Raw genomic sequence first — 24,247 nt, 5'->3', positions numbered from 1 at the left:
CAGGTTTCATCAGTTTTACATGCATTCATTTATATGTATATCTTTGTGTGTGAGTGTGAGTGTGTGTGTGTGTGTGTGTGTGTGTGTGTGTATTTCTATGTAATTTTAGTACATATGTAGAATTGTTTGACCACCACCAGAGTCAAGATACAAAACAGTTCCTTCCCTCACAAGGATGCCTTGTGTGTAACCCTTCTCCTTTTCTCACAGCCTAATTCCTGATAACCACTAATCTATTCTACATCTGTACAACTTTGTTCTTTCAAGAATGTTATATAGGAGCTGGGAAGATAGCTCAGTGGCATAGTGCTTACCTAGCATTCACAAGACTCTGTGTTTAATTCCCAGAACCATGTTCCCCCTCACACACACAAAAATGTTATGTAATAGAATGTTATATAAATAGAATCATACAGTGTGTGTTGCCTTTCGAGAGTGCTTTTTTTTTTGATACAGAGGATTGAACTGAGTGCTTAGCCACCGAGCCACATCTCCAGCCCTTTTTGATATTTTATTTAGAGACAGGGTCTTGCTGAGTTACTTAGGGCCCCACTAAATTGCTGAGGTTGGCTTTGAACTTGAGATCCTTCTGCTTCAGCCTCCCAAGCCTCTGGGATTACAGGTGTGTGCCTTTTTTTTTTTTTTTTTTACACAGCATAATTTCCATAAGATCCAACAAAGATCTGCAACTATTGTTGCAGGCATTAATAGTTGCTTCTCTCTTAATGCTCAGTGGCATTCTGTGGAATCAATGTACTCATTTATATTTACCAGTTGAAGAATACCAAGGTTGATTCCAATTTGGGGCTATTATGAGTAAAACTGCTATTAGCAATATGTACAAGATTTTGTGTGAACATTGCATTTCATTTCTCTGGGATAAATGCCCAAGACTAAGATTGCTCGACATAAGTATTTAGTTTTGTATGAAATGGCAATACTTTTCCCCAGAGTGATCTTTTTTTAATATTTATTTTTTAGTTTTTCTACAGACACAACATCTTTGTTTGTATGTGGTGCTGAGGATTGAACCCGGGCGGCATGCATGCCAGGCGAGTGAGCGCGCTACCGCTTGAGCCACATCTCCAGCCCCCAGAGTGATTTAAAAAAAAAATATATATATATATATATATATATATGTTTTTAGGTTGTAGATGGACACAATATCTTTATTTTTATGTGGGGCTGAGGATTGAACCCCAGTGTTTCACACGTTAGGTAAGCGCTCTACTACTAAGCCACAACCCCAGCACCCCCAGACTGATCTTGCCATTTTTCATTCCCACCAACATATGAATTATCCAGTTTCTCTGTAACCTCACCAGCATTTAGTGTTATTGTTATTTTTATTTTAACCATTCTGATGACTTAATTTTAAATTTTAAGATGATTTTTTATTATCACATCATAGTTATACATAATAATGGGCTTCCTTTTGACAAATTCACAAATGCATATAACATAATTTGCTCCACAAAGAAGTACTCTAGTACTTCTTTCCTTCCCCTCCTCTCTCTTGCTGGTCATTCTGATAGGTTTGTAGTTGTATCTCATTGTAGTTTCAATTTGTATTTCCCTAATGACTAATGAGGCTGGACATCTTTTCATGTGTACATTTTCTTCTGTGAAATATTTTGTTCATGTTTTTTTGCCCATGTTCTAATTGGATTGTTTGATTTTTACTGTTGAGATTTTAAGAGTTCTTTACTGGATATGTAGTTTACAAATATCTTCTCCAGGTCTGTAGCTTGCTATTTCATCTTCTTTGCAGAGTCTTCTACAGAGTATATGGTTTTAAATTTAATGTGGTCCAATATATTAATTTTTCTTTTTTTGAGTTGTAATTTTAATGTCAAATCTAAAACTTTTTTTGCCTACTCTTAGATCTCTATGGTTTTCTCTTATTTTTCCCCCAAAAGTTCTATAGTTTTATGCTTTACATTTTACTTCTAGATCGGTGTTAAGCTAATTTTTTTATATGTTCTAGATAATTTTCTCCCCTGCTATGATGTCCAATTGCTCTGATACATTTTTATTTTTTTGGTATTGCAGATTGAACCCAGGGCACTTAACTACTGAACCACATCCCCAGCCCTTTTTATTTTTTATTTTGAAAGACAGTTTCACCAAGTTGCTTAGGCTCACTCAGCTGCTGAGACTGGCCTCAAAATTGTAATCCTCCTTCCTCAGAGGCTCCTGAATCTCTGGGATATATGGGGTATGTCATACTGCCTGGCCACATTTAATTATTTATAATTTGGATTTGTTCCTGCCACTTTATTTTATGTTTTGTATTTACTATGCTTCTTGTGTTTACCCTTTTCTTTTTCTTTTTTTTCCTGTGTTGGGGGGAGTGGGTACCTGGGGAGGGGCATTCGATCACTGAGCTACATCCCTAGCCCTATTTTGTATTTATTTAGAGACAGGGTCTCATTGAGTTGCTTAGCACCTTGCTGTTGCTGAGGCTGGCTTTGAACCCACAATCCTCCTCTCTCAGCCTCCCGAGCTGCTGGGATTACAGGCATGTGCCACCTAGCCTGGCTGTGTTTTCCCTTTTCTAGAATAATTTTTTTTTTTTTGAGAGAGAGAGAGAGTTTTTTTTAATATTTATTTTTTAGTTTTCGGCGGACACAACATCTTTGTTTGTATGTGGTGCTGAGGATCGAATTCTGGGCCGCACACATGCCAGGCGAGCGCGCTACTGCTTGAGCCACATCCCCAGCCCTAGAATAATTTTTATTGTTCTTTCTGTTTTCTGCTCTTTCATTTTTCCTCTCTCTCTTTCTTGAGTTGCTGGGATTACAGGCATGCACCACTGCACTGGGCTCTCTGATATCACTTTTTTAAAAAGCTATTTTTTAAAAAAGCTATTTTTCCCCTTTATTGAATTGCTTTTGCACCTGTCAAAAACCAATTGGCCATATTTATGTGAGTGTATTTCTGAGCAGCCAAGAACCCAAAGGAATTTTGCCTCAAATATTGAACTCGGATAAACAAAACACAAATCGATCCATACAAAGACTGAGTAAAGACTAACATGTTAAACATTTATCAAACAACCTAATGCTCTATGTAATTAAGGATGAAAGTGGAAGAAATTGGCTGTGAGTGCCCTGGTCATTCAAACATAGTTCAGGGAAGTAGTTCAAATTGGTAGCATATATTGAAACAGGTTCTGACTTGGGAGTCAGAAAGATCTGCCATTGGACTGTGATTCCACCATTTATAACCTGAGTGACACTGGAGGTACACAAGTTAACAGGCCTCTTGGAGCATCCCTTCTCCATGATTCAGTGGAGGTCACATTACTTACCTCATGGAATTAGTTTGAGGACCACTGGGATGAGGGCCTGCAAAGTGGTTGTCACTAAGCTTAGTCTATAGTAGCAACAGATCCAAGGAATGGTTTGGAGATTTTATCCCATATTCTCAGCCCCCTCCCAAGCATCCAAATCAAAGATCTACTTAAGTAAAAAGTGGATGCTTGCAGGGTATAGTGGCACGTTCCTGTAATCCCAGCTGGTTGGAACCTGAGGTAGGACAATTGGAAGTTTGAGACCAACCTGGGCAAATTAGTGAGACCCTGTTTCAAAATGAAAAATAAAAAGGGGGCTGGAGATGTAGCTCAGTGGTATAGGTTTTGCTTAGTATTTATGAGGCCCTGAGTTCAGTCCCAGGTATTGAAAAAATAAAATAAAAATCGGTGTGATGTTCAAATGTGCCCACAAAAGCAGCTTCAGAATAAGTTACTAATTTTGTTTTTAAATTTTTACTTTTACTTTTTTTTTTTTTTTTTGGTAATGGGGATTGAACCTGGGGGTGCTTTACCACTGAGCTACATTCCCAGCCCTTTTAATTTTGAGCCAGTTGCCACAGAATTGCTTAGGGCCTTGCTAATTGCTGAGGCTGACCTCAATCTTGAGATCCTTCTGCCTCAGCTTCCCAAGTTGCTGAGATTACAGGCATGCACCACCATATCCAGCTGACAATCAACCTTGTTGAGTCCCAATCAAGGGTACCACTATTTTTTTTTTTTTTTTTTTTTGGTGCTAGGGATCCAAACCAGGGCCTTGTACATCTTGTGCATGCTAAGCAAGTGGTCTACTGCCGATGTCTTGGGGGGCACCAGAATCAGGAGGCACCACAGCTTTGTAGGTTCAAACAGCCAATTCTTTATTCCGGATCTCACACCAGCTTCCACACGCGTTCAGGGGCAATTCCCAATATGTCCGTTCCCAAATCCTACTCCACGAGGCTTTTTCCAAATCCCATTCTAATCTCACGAGAACTCAACGGGAACAAGCAGCAGGAACACCCTAATCCCAGCAGCCATAATCTTCAACCTCAACTTCCCTAAAACCCATATTCTTAAACCGGGAAACGCCTTAAACCGGGAACACCCTAAACCCAAGGACCGGGATACTTCCTCAAACCTGCAGGATACTTCCTCAAACCTGGATCCACCCTCGATCACCTTGAGCAGGGTCATCTTACTAAAGCATACATGCAATGTCCCATCGAATGTCCTCTAAGCAGCATGGGGTACGCTGGCAAGGAGATTTTGATGCGTCATACCTACTTGGTAATGGCCCTCAGCAGTCTACCACTGAAATACACCGTAAGTCCCCAACCTACTGCTTTTAAATCTTTGCCTCATAGAAATAACAGAGATGTTGGAGTATACACTATAGGTTTGTCATCTTTTCTAAAAAACATCAGGGTCTGGTGGGTTTCTCCTCAGGACTGGTCCTCATTCCAAACTCTTCTGGTCATTCTAGTTACCCTGAAAATCAGGAGAATTATTTTCATTCTCTGGATGTCATCTTTTTCATAGAGAGGGGGTACAACTTGGTGTCTACCTTCTAAGATGGCTTAAAGGTGGATCAAAAACATAACAAAATGCAGGATACCGACAAATTTCCTCACACCTCATACATGGATAGATGAGTGCGTTGAGCATGACTCAGCAATCTATGGCTCGGACCCAAATCCTCTTGTTCTTCTTTCTCTCTAGCCTGTTTTCTTAGCCTGAGAGCCAAGAATGGCTTTTACATTTTAAAGAGGAAAAGAAGGAAGGAAGTAAGGAAGGAAGACTTATGCGGTCTGCAAAGACTAAAACACATATTATCTCATCCTTTACAGAAAAAGGTTGCTTTCCCCTGTAGAGGAAAAAACTGAGGCTCCAAAAGGAGAGGATGTTATATACCTGAGGTCACAACAAGGCAGTGATCAATCTATATATTCACTCATCTATCTAAATATGTAGAATGGACTCCCTTTATAAATAAGGATATAAATGCTTATAGGATCATGGAATAATTAGTGCAATGTTTTCTAGAGTAGGTTCCATATCCCAGAAGTTGCCCAAGAGCAATGTGTCCTTGGCTCAAATGAGTTCTAGAAATTCTATAACCGTCTCTTAAACATCTTGCAATGTATATTAGTATCTCAAAGCTCTGAGAAGTTTTGCAGCAATTAAAAAAAAAATCTGGCGACTTTGTTAAACTCAACATGTCTCAAATTTATTCAACTGGTAAACTCTTTTTCCATTCTGTTTATTTTGAGGATAGCTATGCAATATTATGCCTTAGAAACATTTGGGAAACTCTGAAGTCACAGGCCAATCACTTGGGTTTGAAAGCTGGCCCAGTCACTTCTTTGAAAGGAAACAGAGCAAATCATTAGCCTTTCTTAGCCTCATTGGTGGAAAATAGAGATTAGTTTCTAGATATATTACTGATCACCTGGTTCCTGTCTTTAGAGTCACATTTCCTGCAGAGTGTTGGACTAAGGATACACAATGACTTTTATTTTTTCTCTATAGTTGGACATAATTCTGTAATTTCCCAGAAAGAACAAGGCCTCCACATCATACCCTTTTATACTACATATGCCCTGATATAGGAAGACAGTGTGTCACTTTTTAGAAAATTTGACTTTAAAAAGTGAGGAATTGGGCTGGGGCTGTAGCTTAGTGGCAGAGAGCTTGCCTAGCATGCGTGAGGAACTGGGTTCAATCCTCAGTACCATATAAAAATAAACAAATAAAATAAAGGCACTCTGTCCATCTACAACTACAAAAATATTTTTAAAAAGTGAGGAATTTGGTACCCAGGGAGACTGATGGAAGAAGTGCAATAAAAGGATCCATCAACATTCAGAGACTTGTTGGGACAGGGTTTGTTCCTAGAGGTGCTGATGAAGGAATTTGTGATATGAAAAGAATGTAACCTTATGATATCTTGCATGCTATGATTAATGTAGCATTAAATCATAGAATTTCAATAAGATCCTCCTCTGAGAATGTCTCACAGTAAGATGCGTAAAAACACCCATGTCAGTTGGTTGGTTCAGGGAATAGGCCAGCTTTCTTGTGCTTCTTGGTCATTGCATGTACTGTGCCCTCCACTTGAGTCACCTTTTCCCTTGACTTTTGCCCCCCAAATCCTACCAGTCTCTACATGAATGTTACCCGAACCACCATAAGTCTGGAGTAGGTTTCTTTATATTACTGCTGCCATAAATCCTCTATCTTCTCCATCTGAACCCTTACCTGGGCTTCTGTTGACTTTGTCTTGACAACAAGGCTCTGTCTCAGGAGGGAAGGGACTAGTTTTGTCTTGTTCACTGTTGCATGGGCAGAGCTTATCCTGGTGCTCAAACAAGGGAGTGCTCAATGGATGTCTGCAACAAGCAGAGATTGACTGAAGGTGGAAAGTAAAGCTCAGTAGTAGAGTGTTTGCCTACCATGCATGAGACCCTGGCTTCAATCCCCATCACTACAAAAAGAAAAAAAAATAATAATTGAGGGAGTATATGTATCTCTTTTGACTCTTGGTTCCCAGACACACTGGGGGAAACTGGGGCAGCTTTGCAGACTTCATAGGGCTGAAAATGGAATCAAGATGCTCTTATATTAGGTGGTAGACTCTTCTCATATCTCTCAACCATTTCTTAAATAACTTAATCCCTACCCCCACCCCCACCCCCAGCATAGCTTCCTTGGCCTTATTCTGTTCTTTTTTTTTGTCTTCACTGCAAAAGGCTAAGACTGTTTCAGAGAATTATTTTATAACAAATGGGATCTTGGAGTAAAAGAAAATTTGTCTAGCTCTCAAGGGTAGGAGAAATGCAAGTGCCCTTGGACCTTGGATTTAAATGAGCCAGCAAATCCCTGCTAATTCTCTTCCCTTGCTGGGTCCCGTCTGCTTCATATTCAGCAAAGGAGAAAGTCAGCCTGTGTCACCCGTGATTTATGCCCTGCTGTTTGCTTTCTTCCCCTAGAACATTAAACACCCTGAGCAGAGGGGGAAGAAGAGGTAATCTCAGGATGCCTGGCTGCCAGACTGGTGTCTGGGAGCCGGGGGTGGGGGGGGGTGGGGGGTTGCAGTGGGGAGTGGGGGGGGGACAGGATCTCTCTGCTCTGTTGGGAAATGGGAGGAGGTTGAAAAGTTAAAAAAAAAAAAAAAGAAAAGAAAAAGACCCATAGGGCTTCCACATAAAAGGAACAAGGGAATCTCTGTTTGCCTCAACCTCTGCAAAAATAATTGGCCTCTGAGCCAAGAAACCTGGATGCTTGATTTACTCATTTACTAAGTGCTTGCCTTTGGGCAAGACTCCTTTCTCTGGGCCTCAGTTTCCCTGGCTGTTAGGAAGGCCTGGAGGTTTTTCTCCAGCCTCATGGATCTGGGACTAATTGTCCTTGCATGGAGACATGAAGTGCATTGTAGTGGTTTACTGTGAACTATAATCCTCTTGCAGGGAGGATTTGGAATTCATCTCCACCTCCCACTTGCTGAGTGGCCTTGAGCAAGTTCCTTACTTCTCTGAGCTTCATCTGTACCATTGGACCTTCCAATGGTGCTGGCACTGAGACAACACTCAAGAGTCAGCTATTATTGGGGGGTTGTTCTTGAAATGATCCCTATCCCTGGGCTTAGTGTACCTCTACCTGAGTTCACTGCTTGAGGCCTGCTCAGTGAGGGCAGGGTGTTCTAGCAAGCACTTGGAAGTTCTGGGCAGGAGGGAAGAGGAGCTATTTTCGGTGGGTTCTGATTCTATTTGTAGCTGGTGAGTTGGCCCAGGCGGCAGGGAGGCTTTGGGCAGAGCAAGCGGGGTGCTGAGAGGGGTGTGTTGTCCTACATTGGGGAGGGAGAGGGAAAGGACAGGGAGAAGTCAGGGAGGACAAATGGAAAGGAAGAAGAAAGTGCTACCCTCAGACCCCTCCCTTCTGATCTCTTTTAGCCAATTTCATTTCCTCTGCCTTTCCTTTGGGAATTTAGAAGGGGCACCGTATCTTTTTAAAGGTGGATTTAGTTAGTAACTTGAAGCAGTCCATCAAGCCTGCTAACCCAGTGTTCCCACCCCTAGAGCACTGATTTTCACAGGCTAAACTGAGAATCACATTCCCAGTGGAATTGCCGAGTATTTAAAACCTGTAGTGGTTAAACCACCAAACACCAAAGAAGTTATTTCTCAAAGAGGAAGCACTCTCATTTCCTCACTAGACCCTGGGTGCAGAACCTGCCACCTTCCCAACTCAACAATATGGATAAACAAGTTGTTTAGTCTCTGTGGGCCTCAGTTTCCTCATTTATGAAATGAGATGGGATGCCAAGGAGAAATATTTGGAACTCCTGAGTCCTTTCCAGCTGCAATTCTGTCACTCTGTGATGCAATCATCAAACAAGGTAAGGCTTATCCTTTAATCAGAGGATGGTTGGTAGAACTGGGAAGCTCTGGAGAGAGGATGACATCTTACTTTTCTTTTCTGGATGGAAAAACTGAAGCCCTAAGGGTGAGGTCAGATCAGGCAGTAAGTCAGAAGCTCAGTTGTGTCAGTTAGTGACCCAGGTCTCCTACCTCCTACTTGAGCAGATTTTCCTTGTTACTGGACTGTCAGTTGCCTTTCCCTGGGAGGACCATGGGAACCACATCTAGTAGTGTCACTGTACATTCATTAACACATTTCATTCCCTCGATCATCTGTTTTATTTGGGGGGGTACTAGGGATTGGATTTAGGGGCACTTGACCACACGGAGTCACATCCTCAGCCTTATTTTGGATCTTATTTAGAGACAGGGTCTCATAAGTTGTTTAGTGCCTTGCCTTTGCTGAGATTGGCTTTGAACTTGCAGTCCTTCTGCCTCAGCCTCTCAAGTCGCTGGAATTACAGGCATGTGCCACTTTACCTGGGGCCAATCAAATTTTTCAGATGAAAGCCCCCAACACAGTTAGAAATGGTAGCAGGTCTAATTCAAAAGCTCGATCGCTGTTTGAGTGTTTCCTAAAGTCCAGTCATTTGGTACCAACCTCATGAATTTCGGACATAATCTGCTTTATACTAACATTTACTTCATTTTCCTTTAAATCAATTCATTATTTTATGTAAATAACTTCAGCCTCATCCTCAGCAAAGATATCTGTGATATTAAGTTTGATGTTATATGTCACATTCCACGATTAAACACTCAAGGTCACTCCAGGTGAACTGAGTTGGCACGAAATAATCACAGAGAAATTCCTTTTTCTTTGGGTCCTATGACAGCTTTTCTGACCTTAGGGGTCCGTGGAAAGAGAGAGGGAAGCACGTGCTGAAACCTTTTATTGGGAAGAAGCCATTCAAATGAGGCAAGGGGTTGGATTACAATAACTAAGGTTATATGCCACCTTGCCTGTCTTCCCTTATAATATATAATAGGTGAGTATAGCTCAACCTCTGTGGGTGACACCTACACCTGAAGACCCGCCTTGCTATCCAAGCTGGGACAACCCCCAAGTCACCACAAAATGTAGTGATTGGTCAGAGCCTCATGCTTCAGGACTGGAAGGTGTGGTCATTCAGAGCAGCTCTCCACAGTTACATTTTTCTAAATATATATCAAATATAGCTATTTAAAAATTTAAAAATACCTATGTTGATTAAAAATGACTTGACTGTTAGAAAACTTGAATGACTATTCTACAGTAGTGGTTCTCAAACTTGTTGGTTTCTTTAAAATTATTGAAGACCCTAAAGAGCTTTTGTTTATCAGTTATATCAATGGATATTATCTTGATAGGAATTAAAAGGCAATAAATAGTTTATTAAATTTACAAAGCAAAAATGTTTAGCATACTATTTTTAATTAACTGCTTGGTACATTTCTGTAACACCTTCCCCTTACAATATTATTATGTGGTACTGGGATGGAACTGAGGACCTCATGCATACTAAGCTAGTATTATTCCATTGAGCTACATTCCCAGTCCTGTTTATTTTTTTATTTTGAGACAGGGTCTCAATAAGTTTTATGGGGTGCTGAGGATTGAACCCAGTACCTGTATTTCTTTCTGTGCCTGGCTTATTTCACTAAGCATAACCTTGCAGTTCTTCTGAATAACTGGGATCACGGGTATGTGCCACAATGCCTGTCTTCCCTTACAATATTATTATTATTGTTATTTTTTGCTATGTTGGGGATCCAACCCAAGGCCCTGGAGCTTGCTAGGCAAATGCTCTACCACTGAACCACATCCAGCCCTAGAATATTATAATATTGTCTTTGAATGTGTTTTCATATAGTTTTATATTTTTTGTTTTTAATTGATAAATAAAAACTCTGGTGCACCACATGATAGTTTGATATAGATTATGGAATTGCTACATCAAACTGTTTAACATATGCAATTAGCTCACATGCTTATCTTTGTGGTAAGAACACTTAAAACTTACTTTCTTACACAATATATTGTTACAATATAGCATACAATGTACTATACACCATATAGTATGCTGTATAACTGTAGTCATGGTAACGTACACTAGACTGCTTGAACTTATTTCTCCTATATAATTGATATTTTAAATCCCTGGACAATCGTTTCTCTATCCTCTCACCCCCAGCCCCTGATAACCACCATTTTTACTCTGTTTCTATGAGTTTTACTTTTTTTAGATTCCACATGTAAATGAGTTCTTGCTGTATTTTTTTCTGTGCCTGGCTTATTTCACTTAGCATAATGTCCTCTGACTTCATGTCATCACAAGTAACAGGATTTCCTTCTTTTTTTAAGGCTGAATAATATTCCATTGTGTATATATACAAAATTTTCTTTATTCATTCATCCGCTGTTGGGCACTTCGATTGATTCCATGTCATGACTATTGTGAATAATGTCACACAAATCTAAGATTGTAGATATCTGTTGTATATGGGTTTTATTTCCTTTGGATATATACCCAGTAGTGGGATTGTTGGTAGTTCTATTTTTATCTTTATTTATTTATTTTTGGTTCCCAGGGGTGGCCTACCACTGAGCTACATCCTCACCCCTTTTTATATTTTATTTTGAGACAGGGTCTTGATAAGTTGCTGAGGTTGACTCTGAGCTAGCAATCCTCCTTCCCCAGGATCCTGTCACTGAAATTACAGGTAGGTGCCAGGATTGTGCAGCTTTGTCTTTTTGTTTTCTCTTGTGTTGCCTGTGTTTTTTGGGGGGGTCATATCTAAAAATCATTGCCAGACCAATGTCATGGAGGTTTTGCCCTATGTTTTTGTAAGAAGTTTTAGTTTTAGGACTTACATTTAATTCTTTAATCCATTTTGAGATTTTTTTGATATGATATGAGTTGAGGGTCTAATTTAATTCTTCTTCAAATGGATATCCAGTTTTCCTAGCACCATTTACTGAAAAGACTTTCCTTTTCCCATTGTTTTCTTGCCATCAATGGTCTGTAAATATATGAATTTGTCTGTGGGATTTCTATTCTGCTCCATCAGTCTGTGTGTTTTTTATGCTGTCCAGGCATAGATCTATTTTGACTACTATAGCTTTGTAGTAAATTTTGAAAATAAGAAGTGTGATGCTTTGTTCTCTTTGCTGGAGATTGCTTTAACTCTTTGGGGTCTTTTGTGGTTCCATACAAATTTCAGCATTAAAAATTATTTTTTACTGCTGAGTGCAATGGCACACACCTGTAATCCCAGCAGCTAATGAGGCTGAGACAGAAGGATTGCTGGTTTGAGGCCAATAGCAGCAACTAAGCAAGGCCCTAAACAACTTAGTGAGACCCTGTCTCAAACTCCAAAAAAAAGGGCTGGAGATGTGGTTCAGTGGCTAAGCACCCCTGGGTTTAATCCCTGCCACCCAAAACAAAACAAATACCTAGTTTGTTGAGATTTTTTTTTGTTATGAAAAGATGCTGAATTTTTTTTAAGGACATATGTTGTATGTTTCTTCTTTTTTAACCTTTATTTTATTTATTTATTTTTATGGGGTGCTAAGGATCGAACCCAGTACCTCACACATGCTAGGCAGGTGTTCAGCCACTAAGCTACAGCAGCCTCCGTGCTGAATTTTTTTGAAATGCCTTTTCTGCATCTATTGAGATGTTTATATGACTTTTGTTGTTCATTCTGTTAATGTGGTGTATGACATTTATTGATTTGCATATGTTGAATCATACTTGCATCCTAATGATTCATGTCACTTAGTCATGATGAATGATCCTTTTCATGTGCTGCTGTGTTCAGTAGGCTAATATTTTGCTTAAAATAACATTATTAAGGGCTGGGGTTATAGCTCAGTGGTAGAGTGCTAGCCTAGCATGTGTGAGGCACTGGGTTTGATCCTTAGCACCACATAAAAATAAATAAATAAAAGATATTGTGTCCATCTACAACTAAAAAAATTTAAAAAAAATTTAAAAACATTATTGGGCTGGGGGCATAGCTCAGAGATAGAGTGCTTACCTAGCATGCTCAAGGCCCTGGGTTCTGCATTATTAAAAAAATAAAATAAAAATAGCCAGGCATGGTGGAGCATGCTTATAATCCCAGCGACTCAGGGACCTGAGGCAGGAGGATCACAAGTTTAAAGCCCTCTCAGCAATTTAGGGAAGACCTAAGCAATTTAGAGAGATTCTGTCTCAAAATAAAAAATAAGCCAGGCTCAGTGGTGCATACCAGAGACGTAATACCAGTGGCTCAGGAAGCAGAGGCAGAAGAATCACAAGTTTAAAGCCAGCTTCCACAACTGAGTGAGTCCCTAGGTAACTTAGCAAGATCCTGTCTCAAAATAAAAAATAAAAAAGGCTGGGGTTGTGGCATAATGGTTAAGCACCCCTGGGTTCAATCCCTGGAAACAAAACAAAACAAACAGAATTAAATAAAAGTAACATTATAGATCCATGGCTTAATATAAATAACATATTTTCACATGAAATAACTATGTTTTCAGAAAAAAAATTGAGAAGAATGGCTTTGTTTTACCCATTTGTTCTCATGGGGTTTTTTTCTTCCTTTTTTTTTTTTTTTTGGCATTGCTGTGTCTTGAACCCAGGACTTTTCACAAGCTAGGCAAGCACTCAACCACTGAGCTACATCCCCAGCTCTATATGTTTATAAGACTCATTAAAAAACTGCATTATCATATTTGCTTCTGCATTTAGTTTGTAGCAATTTACTTTGGTTAAAGTAGGTGAAGAAAATTCAGTTACATGTGGTGGTGCATCCCTGTAATCCCAGCAATTCAGGAGGCTGAGGCAGGAGGATTGCAAATTCAAGGCCATTCTCAGCAATTTAGGGAGGCCTGAAGGAATTTAGTGAGACCCTGTCTCAAAATAGAAAATAAAAAGGCTGGGGATGTAGCTCAGTGGTAAATTGTTCCTGAGTTAATTCCCAGTACCAAAAAGAAAGAAAAAAGAAAAAAAAATCAAGTCTCATACAAATCAGGTAATCGTGAATATTCTTTCGTGATATTATACCAATATTTGACAGATTTTTTTTTATTTCAGTTGGATAAATCCTATCAATCAATTTTTAGTACTCAGTTGCACTAAAAATTTATTGGCCTATCTTACATTTGGAATGGATCTTTTATTCATGCAGGGTTTGATAACATCATGACTTGGTCATGTGGAAAATATTTGTTCACTGGGTTATTTAGCCCTTCTGAATGTTGGCACATATCATTATTTGATATCAAAAATTTATTTTTGCTAATATCACTACTCATCTAGACTTTATAAATCAGTGAGAGTCATGGTAGGACATTCAGTTTTTCCAAAACTAAAATTAAACTTGAATTTTGAAGTGACAAACTTACTTCCTTTTCTCATTTTTGAGAAATTATCTGTCAAATACCCAACCTGAATAACTGTTGTTTTCCCTCTACTGGGCATTGACTCTCTCACTGAGTCATATCCCAAGCCTTTTTTATTGTGAGACACTTTTGCTCACAATAAAAGGCTAACCTTGAACTTGCAGTCCTCCTGCTTCAGCCACCTGACTTGCTGGGATTATAGGTATGTGCCACTGCACCTGGCTTGAATAATTATAGTTTACATATTGACCATTCTTTCAAGTAAAAATAGAGTTCCCTGAAGGAACTCTAGCTCAAACAGTTGCACAAGTGTTTCTTCTTGAGACAACTATCTACTTCTGCACACAGCAAAAGTGCTTTATGCATAGAATATAATTGCTTAATGGAGCATAGTTTTTTATTTTGAAGTGTTGAAAATGTTTCGGAATGGGATAGAGGTGTTGCTTGCATAATACTGTGACTGTATTAAATGCCAATGATTTATTTGCCTTAAAATGGTTAATTTTCTGTTATGTGAATTTCAACTCAATAAAGAAATTGACCAAAATGCTTTGTATGTAATTTTCATTTCATTCCGCACAATAGTAAAAAGACTTGTATTCAAAGGTCTAGAATTAATAAAATTATGTATTTTTTAACTACTTTATAAGGTACATTCTTAAGTGAAACTGACATTCTGTTTACTATATGCATGCTGGTGAAGAATACAATGGCTACTAGTACATATTGTACCATCACTTTGATTTGTGATAACCTTCCAGAAATTTTACCACCACTGCTTTTGCATCGTTACTACAAATGTCAACATGGTAAAAAGGCAAATAATTTATTAGTATTATTATGAAGACAGTTTTGATCCATGTAGACCCCTGAAAGGGTTTCAGGGATCCTTAAGGACATGTGGTCTACAGAATCACTCCTGTAACACTGAATTGGAGCTGCACTGACCCACCCTAGCAGTAGACGGGTAATGTTATTTTGAATCACAGAGATATTATTTAATTCTCATTTCTGTCTTCCCCAAACAAGTTGTTCTTTCATATCTGAAAGCCATAGTTACCCCTGTTTACTAGCTGAGTCGGAGGTGCAGGATATGTTGCAGCATTGAAGGAGTCTGGGGATAAGCCATACGAAGTGCTCACTTTTAGCATTAAGCAGAAGGAGCTAAGGTTGGGACATATGCATTTTGGGGGGCTGAGGGACCTCTGCCTTCCAGTGGCATTGCATGACTCTGTTCTCCATCAATCATCTTTCCATCTAAGACTACTTCAAATATTCCTGGAGTAGCTGGAAGAACGTTTTTCAGCTTTGAATACAGTGGCCAGGGGTGGGAGTGGAGTAGGGGGGAGGTGAGGCTGAAAGGATATTAATAGGAGGAGAGGAAGGTCAGATGGGTAACAGAGCCCTTCACATGAGAATGAGGCAATGAGAAGATGCCCTCACTGAACATGGGTGGGTTCACCCTCCACCTTTTCTTTTTTTGATATCAGGAATTGAACTCAACCACTGAGCCTTATCCCCAGCCCTTTTTGTATTTTATTTGGAGACAGGGTCTCACTGAGTTGCTTAGAGCCTTGCTAAATTGCTGAACTTGAGGTCCTCCTGTCTCTGCCTCCTGAACTGGGATTATAGGCATGTGTCACCGGACCCAGCATCCCCTCTTTTCTTAACTCATGGTATACAGTGCTTTGTCTTCAACAAGAGTCAAATAGATCCTCTCTGCTGGTTTAGCTTTTTCATAGGGTACAAAATGTTTTAAATTTGTTACCTCAAAGAACCCGTATATACTTCTTTGAGGTAAGCAAGATAGTTCTAACAACTGCATAGGGTGATGAGGAAACTGAGGTGTATGAAAAGGGAAATGAGGTTCCCTCCTCCCATTCTTCTAATGTTGACGATTGAACCCAGGGCCTGGTGTGTGCTGAGTATGCATACTACCACTGAGTTTTACCCATAACTCCCCTGAAATGAGCTTTCAAGGCCATGCAAGCAGTTTTCTCTTTCTTAGAGAAAATTTACTAATGTCTGTTTTAAAGGTGAGCAGGTGAACCACAGTGGGGATGAAGCCTTGTATTTGCAGTCAAATTGCTTAGGTTTAAGTCCAGACTTTTACATGGAAAGTGCTTGCATTTGTGCAGGGCACATTGAAAGGTTCAATCCATGCTAGTTTTTGTGGGAAATAGCAGGCCAAATACTGTGATTTCATGGGTACAGAGAGATTGCTCCAAATGTTCTAAAAACTGGTTGAAGATTCAGTTGAGATTTCCTTAGCCCAGATTAAAAGGTAAGTACAGCTATAGTCTGTCTTTTTAAACAGAGGTGAAAGTGACATGCCAACACTTTTGCTTCAAGTGGATTTCTGAGAGCTCTGAGATTGGCTGAGTGGATTTTCACTGCCTATTGGCTGAACACTTTGTTCTGAGTCACCTCTTGGGGAGCTAGCTAGCCTAAGGATGGGCTGCCCTGATGTCAGGTGCTACCTTTGTTCTAATCAGTGGCTCCTTACCTGTGGAAGTGTATCCTAACGCCTGTGAGCAAAGGGCTAGGCAGGGAATTTCCGCCTACAGGGGACTTGGTGACTGAGGGGAAACTTAGAAATGGGATAAATATGTGGGAAAAGACTTTGTTGTTGTTGTTTTTAAGTAATTCATCTATTCTATGTACTATTTCTTTTTCCATTAAGAAAAAGAAAGATGGGCTGGGGTTATGGCTCTGTGGTAGAGTGCTTGCCTAAGGCACTGGATTTCATTCTCAGCACCACATATAAATAAATGAATAAAATAAAAGTTCATCAACATCTGAAAACATTAAAAAAAAGATAAAAAAGAAAAAGAAAGGCTATATTCTTATACAGAAAGGAAAAAGCAGAACAGCAACATATAAATAAAAGCTCAGGGTGTGATCCTGGGGAAAACACACATACAACTCACGCAGGTGCGTGAGAGCACACACACACACACACAATTCAAGCAGGAGATAACTTTAAGGACCAACAAGAGGACACTATTGGACCACAAATTTAGTTCTAGGCTGTCTGGAAGCCAAGATGAAAACAGAGACACAATTGGGGGACATTAATACTAGTTATCAGAAAGGAGGAAGTCACCAGTTTCTCTGAGAGTAAACCATTTTTCCTAATTTTGAACGGTATTGTTAATTTCTTACTTTTGTATTTGTACTGGGGATTGAACCCAGGGCACTTAGCTACTGTGCCACATCCCCAGCTCCACCCCCCCCCCCACTTTTTTTTTTTAATTGCTCAGAGCCTTGCTAAGCCTCTGAGGCTGGTTTTGCTGATCCTTCTGCCTCAGCCTTGCAAGCCACTGGGATTACAGGTGTGCACTACCATGCCTGGCTTTTACTTGAAATTTTATTTTAGGTGACCATGTCATGTAGTGGATGGTACAATTGAGTGAGTGAGGGCAGTTTTTGTTGTTAATTGGGTTTGGGTTTGAATTTTGTTTTAATAAACACAACCTATTCTAGTTTTCACTTTTTTCATCCATAAAATAGAGACAACAGCATCTACCTATAGTAGTTGTGGAGATTCAATTAGATGAATTGTATAAATAAATGTTATCCTTTAGTTGTGAAATCCAACTGCCTACTACTTGTCTTGCACAATTCTAGGTGCTGGAGATATAGTGATAAACAAGACAAGTTCTTTATCTTCAAGTGCTCTTACATTCTAGTAGGGTAAAAGACGATAAGCATTGAAAAATAATTTCAGAAAGTACTGTGGAAATAATGCAACAAATACATTTGACTTATTCTCTAGTCATCCCCACCCCCTCACCTCCCCCCTCCCCCCAAAAAATCAAAGGCATAATGTTAAAATGCATTTGAGAGGAGTTGAATCTGTTAGGACATGAGGTAATATAGTTTTGGAATGTGTAATTCTTTTGCAGGGTAAGTTCCAGTTTTTTTTTTTTTTTGCATTTGCTTTTGTTGAAAACTCACGTCTTTTCTACTGTGCTTTTGACCAGGAGCTGAGGTTGAGGCAGTTTGATTGTATTCTAACCACACCATATTTACAAGCATTATAGTAAATTAGTTTTATCCTGACTATGCCTGCAGGTAAAAGATACCACTATTCTGTAGAGTGAGCAGAAGGACTGCCTAGGTCTATAGAGTCAGGAAAAGATGCCTCCTAAAAACCTGTAGGTCCACATTTGATTTTCTTCTGATTTGTCATCGTTCTACCTTTGCCCTTGTCCCATCAGTCTAACTCTTTCTCGGCTGGGCTTCTCTAGGAGTCTCCCAAGTAGCCGGCATTACGCGCGTCTACAGCCCCTGCTCACTTCAAGGGGCGGGTCAGAGGCCTAGGCCACGCCCCGTACGACTCGTGGTGGCCCGCCCCTTTACTCCTCAACCGAGCGCTAGAGCCTACGCACGCGCTCCTGCTCGCGTCCCGGCTCAGCATCGGGAGCGCGCTCTGTGTGGCCGCTGCCGCCATGTTGTTGTGGTTGTGAGAAGGCGGTGGCAGGCGGCGGCGGCAGCGGTGCAGCCGGACTAGACGCTCCTGCGGCCCAGGCGCTGCCCCCCCGCCAGCCCTGGCTGGGAGCCTCGTGGGGGTGGCGGAGGAGGCCGTGCCGTGCCGAGCCTCGCCATGTCTTGCTCCCTGGTAAGAAGCCCACCCCCGGTCTTCTCGGGTGGTGAGAAGGAGCTGGAGGAGGGGCCGGCCTCGGCCGTGGCGCTGGGGCTGTCACCCTCTGAGGAGGCGTCGGCCTGCGGGGTTCTGGGGATGGTGTGCAGGGCCCAGGGAGAGGCGGTCTGGGTGGCTGCCGCCGCCAGGGGGAGGCGCGGGGAGTGGGAGCCCAGCGACCGGGCTCGCCCCAGACCCTAGGCTCGAGGGAGGCGGGGTCCTGGGCCGTGGCGGCCTTCCCGGTCCAGGCGAGGACGAGCTCGTGGAGCTCCTGGAGTGGGGAGCTGCCATTGGGGCCTGGTGAAATGCCGGCCGAACCCCGGGAGGTGGGTGTGCGCCCCTCCTCCTGCCCTGGCTTTGTGGAGACTGTGGAGAGGCCGGAGGTCGGGGGCCTTAGGAGCCCCAGGCGAGCAGTGCGGGCCCGGGCCTTGTGGGAAGGAGGAGTGGCCCCCTGACTGCAGCAGGGCATCCTCCTGACCTGGTAGTACTTGGGTGGGAAGGATACTTCGGGGGCGGTTGAGGAGCTCCAGAAACACTGGTCAGACAGCTCCACAAAAGATTACAGTGTTATTTCTTGGGGAGAAATTGTGCTGGATGTTTGCATCTCAGGACCCATAAGATGATATTGTTGGTTGTACTTTGGGCTGGAAACCTTATCTTAAAATTATGGGGTAGATTTTATGGTCACTTTAATGGGTTCTCTGAAGTTTGATAATCTTGTGAGTTTTGCACGTGGGCTACTGACTCAGGGCTAAATTCTTACTGTTTGACATCCACTTTGTTTTCTGACATAAGTGCACATATTCTAGTTGAGGTTCAGTTTAGTTTCTCCTAGCGTGAACAATGATTCCTTTAGAGGCTATGGTTGAATTCCAGGAGATTTTTTATTTTTATTTTTTTAATGTAAAATGTTTGTGATGGAGAAGTGAGGGGCACCTTTCCCTTTTAGATTCAGGGCCGTTTCCATAGGGCAAAAGACATGTTCTTTTTGCTTGGAGACTAAGTAAGCTGTGTTGGTAGTCTTCCCTTCTAGGGTCTATGACTTGGATAGGTAGGAAATTTACAGAATGACAGAATAAATTGGTTGCCTGCGAAGGCTTCTTTCAAGTGACCCAGAGCAATTTGAATGACCAGCAACCAGGGTGGTGTAGCCTCACTTGTACTTAATGGCAAACCATGGGAGAACTTGTCTGCCAGGTTCTTTAGTTCAGTGGCTACCTAGAAGTATTGTGGACTGTCTTACATGCTGATTGCAGGGACTTATGCAGTACCTGGTGAATTAAAATCTGAGCATGGGGCTTGGGAACCTATCATTACAAAGCTCACTGAATGATTCAGGTCATCCAGGTATGTGAACTGCCTTAGGTTGGGTTTTCTAAAGAATTCATATTAATTAACTGACTTCTGAGAGAGCCCTTTTAATTGTGTATAGATCTCTTTAAGAATTTGAGAGGTTGGGAAGAAGAGAATGCATGAGAAACTGGAAATTGCAAATTGAACATCTCTTAAAATACAGTAGATTTATGTAGGGAAAGTAGGTTTGTTGCCAAGAAGTATTGGTTCACAAGTCATTAGGAATACATTTAATTAAATTACATGCTTCTTAACTGGAGGCATATCCAGAGATAGAGAATCCAGAGCAAAGAAGCTAAGTTTGCTTCTGGCTCATAGAAGCGTGTATTGAAATTGCTTTCTGCCATCCTAACATCATGTTTGCTTCTAAACCATCTGACTCAGGTTTCTGGTAAAGTGAAGGGCGGAATGGGTGTGTTAGCAGTTATTGGAGACCAGGACTGTGAATTAGGAAGGTTTACTGTGCTTCAGGAAGTTTTTGAAATTTGCCCCAGGCTGTAAAGGGTGGTAAAGTCAGTTAAAATCTGTTTAAGTCCTGGTTAACATCTTCTGTGGTAAAGTGGAATCCCAAGTTACTAAAGGAAGTATTCAAAGGGGGTGCGGTGAGGTTGTTATAAGTTTGAGAGAGGTGGAAGTGTTCTTATAGTTGTGTAGTGGAAGAGTTTGGTAAATTTCCTGTCAGAAATATTTTTAGAGAGATGCACTTAGTTGTTCACTTCCAGAGTCAGAGATGGTATCTGTTTTGTTCCTTGGTGTCCCTAGTACTTAGCAGTTCTTGGCATATTTTATGTCCTCACATATTTTTTGAGTAAATATATAGTGTTGGTATGGGAAAAAATAGCTATGGTGGTTGATAGCATTAGTTATTAAAAGCTACTTGATATCTTGCATTGGATTAAAGAACCTGTTTTTAGTCCTTGTTGTTTGTAACTTTTGGTGTTCTGTAGTCTACCACTGAGCTATGTCCCCAGCCCTTTTTATTTTGAGATAGGGTCTAGCTAAGTTGCCCAAGCTGGCCTTGAACTTGTGATCCTTCCGCCTCAGTTTCTTTTTGTCTTCTGTTTTTGAGTCTTTGGGTGTTCTATGTTTTTTAGGTATCAGTCACTTTAAAAAAAAGCAATTTTATTAAATGCAGCAGTAGTGTGAACTCATAGGAAACTCTGGATTGGCAGTCAGATTTAAATTCTAATTCAGTTTGTGTCATTAATTGCTGTTGGGAATGTCACTTAACTTCTTTGGGCTTCAGTTTCCTCATCTATGCAATTAAGGGCCTAGACTCATTGACTAGCCTGATTCTGCACATCTTTAATAATTTCTAGTTTGGTATTCATCTCATGTAGGTAATCTTTCATTTTAAAGAAACAAACTGTATTTGTCTTGAGTTTTGCTTTTAACCTGCAGATTTTATACATTGTCCAAAAGTGTTCTGGAAATTGAGTGCATGTTGTAAGTATTAGAGACAACATGCTTATGCTGTTGTAATTCATTTAGTGTTGAAATCAGATTGGTTTCAAATAGGGAACTTCATAATTTGGTGTGAAGTCATAAGAATGGTTTGGGAGAAGTTTGTGCAATTTATGTGGTGAGTTGTTTCTTACAGACCACCCAGTTCTGTATTTTCTATGGTGAATTTATATATAAATTTGTAATTGGTAAAACATCAGTTTAAGACAAAGTATGGTATCACATTTGTATTGAATTGAACTAGGACTCTTGGTAATTTTAGAGGCTACCAAAGTTATTAGCTTGTCATTGCTATTTTTAATCTTAATTTTGTGATACTAATACTGGTATCATACTTTCGTCTTCACTTTTGTTCTGTGTCCAGAAACTTAATATACCTTTTAAGTTCGTATTTATATCAGATATTCAGATGAAAACTGTTTTAACATGACAGTGGGTTCATCAATATGCCTTGGGTTCAAGTCTAGGTTGGGCTCCTTACTAGGCCTTCTGTTTCTGGAATGCCACATAACCCCTTTGAGCTCCAGTTCCCACATTAGTAAAAGGAGAAAGAGCAACCTCTCTGCTTGTTTTGCAGGTTGTCAGTGAAGATCGAATGGAATGGTGTGTATGAAAAGCAATCTAAATATGTAGGAGGATGATATTAGAATCCTATTTTATTTTCTTGGAAGTGTTGAGTTGTGAAGCAGTAGTAAATGTGGTATATGTTGTTAAGTGCAGAATTTCCTAATGCCATTGATAGGGCAACAGAAACAGTTTCGGCTTCTGTGCTCTGTAGACACCTTTCAGCACTTGCAACTGCTAATAGAAACAGTCAGTGTTGCAGAGACTTTAGGGGTATCTGGGATATCTCATACATTTGCTACATTTCACCCATTTTCTTATGTTGGAGCTGTGATAGAAGGTGTTTGGGGTAAGGAGTTCAGCACTTTTTATGTAGTTTTAGAACTGTGTTGTCTAAATGACAGGTGGCAGTGTCATAGAGTAATGACATCATTGTGGTTATTTAGTGAGATCCTGTCTCAAAAAAAAAAAAAAGTGGGGGAGCTGGGATATAGGTCAGTGGTAGGGTACTTGCCTACATGTGTGGAGCCCTGGGTTTAATTCCTAATACCTCCAAAAAAATTTTTTTTTCTTATTTTTGTGTGGTAAAACTTTGAAAGCATGGTACCTTGGCAGTGCAGATGGAATGATTGTAAAATAGTATGACAAAACAAATGAAGTCAGAAGAAAATTGTAAGGTTGAGTTATATTAAATCTATTCTGTTAATGATGAAATATCTCATAGTTCTAAGTTGTTGATTTAGAACAACTTTATAAACAAAGTTAGCACATAAAATTATGCTAGTATGGGGCTGTGGCTGTGACTTATGGTAGAGGGCTTGCCTAGCATGTGGGAGGCACTGGGTTCGATTCTCAGCACCATGTATAAATAAAGGTCCATTGACAACTAAACAATATTTTTAAAAAATTATGCTAATATTCCTAAACACTTTTCCCCTTAAGATGGAGTATTGTCTTGGTGCTCTTGCAGAGCAGCATCTTGGATATGTCTAGGTTTAGATTTATTATGTACCTGCTTAAGTCTTTACACAGTGTTCAGAATGATTCTATTGTAAGATTTTCTGATTTTATTTCTCTAAGGTTCAAATCTAACTTATTAACTAAAGCATTGTAATTTAGTTGCAGAAGAGGTGAAAGTTCATTTAGTTCTCTGCATTGTTAATAGATTGATAATCTGACAAAATATGAAGAAATTATAAGTGTATATATCTTAACTTTTAAATTAAGTATTGAGGAATCCTGACTTAATTGGAAAGAATTGGTATTAAGACATGATGATTAGCTTGAAAATAAGATTGTTCTTTTTTTGTTCCTTGCCTATTATTTTTCTGTAAGGTATACCAAATATGTAATTGTTAAGTATTTATACTGATTCCACAAACCACATTGGAAAGAAGACTGTTTTTAATTTTGGAAGTGATACAGGGGTTTTAACTTGATTTTATTTTAAATTTAAAAATGAAATTATTTCTGATTATGAAACCTATCATATGTATTCACTATAAAAAAACCCCACAAGAAACCAAAAAACAACAGTTGAGATAAAACAGGAGAAAAAAGTAGAGATGGCTAATTCTACCATTAATATTTGGTGTTTTAATTTTTTCTTATTCATTATCTATTTTTTTTTTTAAATTTTTTTTTTTTTTAAAGAGAGAGTGAGAGGGACAGAGAGAGAATTTTAATATTTCTTTTTCTTAGTTCTCGGCGGACACAACATCTTCGTTTGTATGTGGTGCTGAGGATCGAACCCGGCCCGGCCGCACACATACTAGGCGAGCGCGCTACCGCTTGAGCCACATCCCCAGCCCCTTATTCATTATCTATTGAAGTGTTTTTTTTTTTTTTTTTAAAAGAACTGTTTTACCAGGTGTGGTGGTGCTTACCTGTAATTCATTGACTCCAGAGGCTGAGGCAGGAGGGTCAAAAGTTCAAGGTCAGCCTCATCAAATTAGTGAAGCCCTAAGCTACTTAGTGAGACCCTGTCTCAGAATAAAAAATAAAAATTACTGGGGATGTAACTCAGTGGTAAAGCACCGGTCTGTTCAATCCTCAGTGCAAAACAAAGACAAAAACAAAACAACACAATTTTCTTTGTGATATTAATGTGATATACCCTCAATGGGTAGTGCTTT

The 24,247-nt window shown here is 40.0% G+C and overlaps 1 protein-coding gene across 10 annotated transcripts in view; it reads left to right on the top strand.

Moving 5' to 3' along the window:
- The first annotated feature begins 569 nt into the window (after positions 1-569).
- LOC113200070 (phosphatidylinositol-3,5-bisphosphate 3-phosphatase MTMR3) overlaps positions 570-24,247 on the top strand; it is a 143,082-nt gene continuing 119,404 nt past the window's right edge. For 8 of the 10 annotated variants that reach the window (XM_077796013.1, XM_077796012.1, XM_077796010.1 and 5 more), the window contains exon 1: positions 18,496-18,710. The gene's annotated coding sequence lies outside the window, so the exon portion shown is untranslated. Of the gene's footprint in view, positions 623-11,340; positions 11,416-18,495; positions 18,711-24,247 lie in introns of those variants that run through there. The other 2 variants (XM_077796006.1, XM_077796005.1) reach the window with 2 other exon arrangements.

Source organism: Urocitellus parryii, chromosome 3 (assembly GCF_045843805.1).
Source record: "Urocitellus parryii isolate mUroPar1 chromosome 3, mUroPar1.hap1, whole genome shotgun sequence".
Taxonomy (NCBI): domain Eukaryota; kingdom Metazoa; phylum Chordata; class Mammalia; order Rodentia; family Sciuridae; genus Urocitellus; species Urocitellus parryii.
The sequence above is the reverse complement of the archived record's forward strand: the minus strand, read 5'-3'. Positions and strand labels throughout refer to the sequence as shown.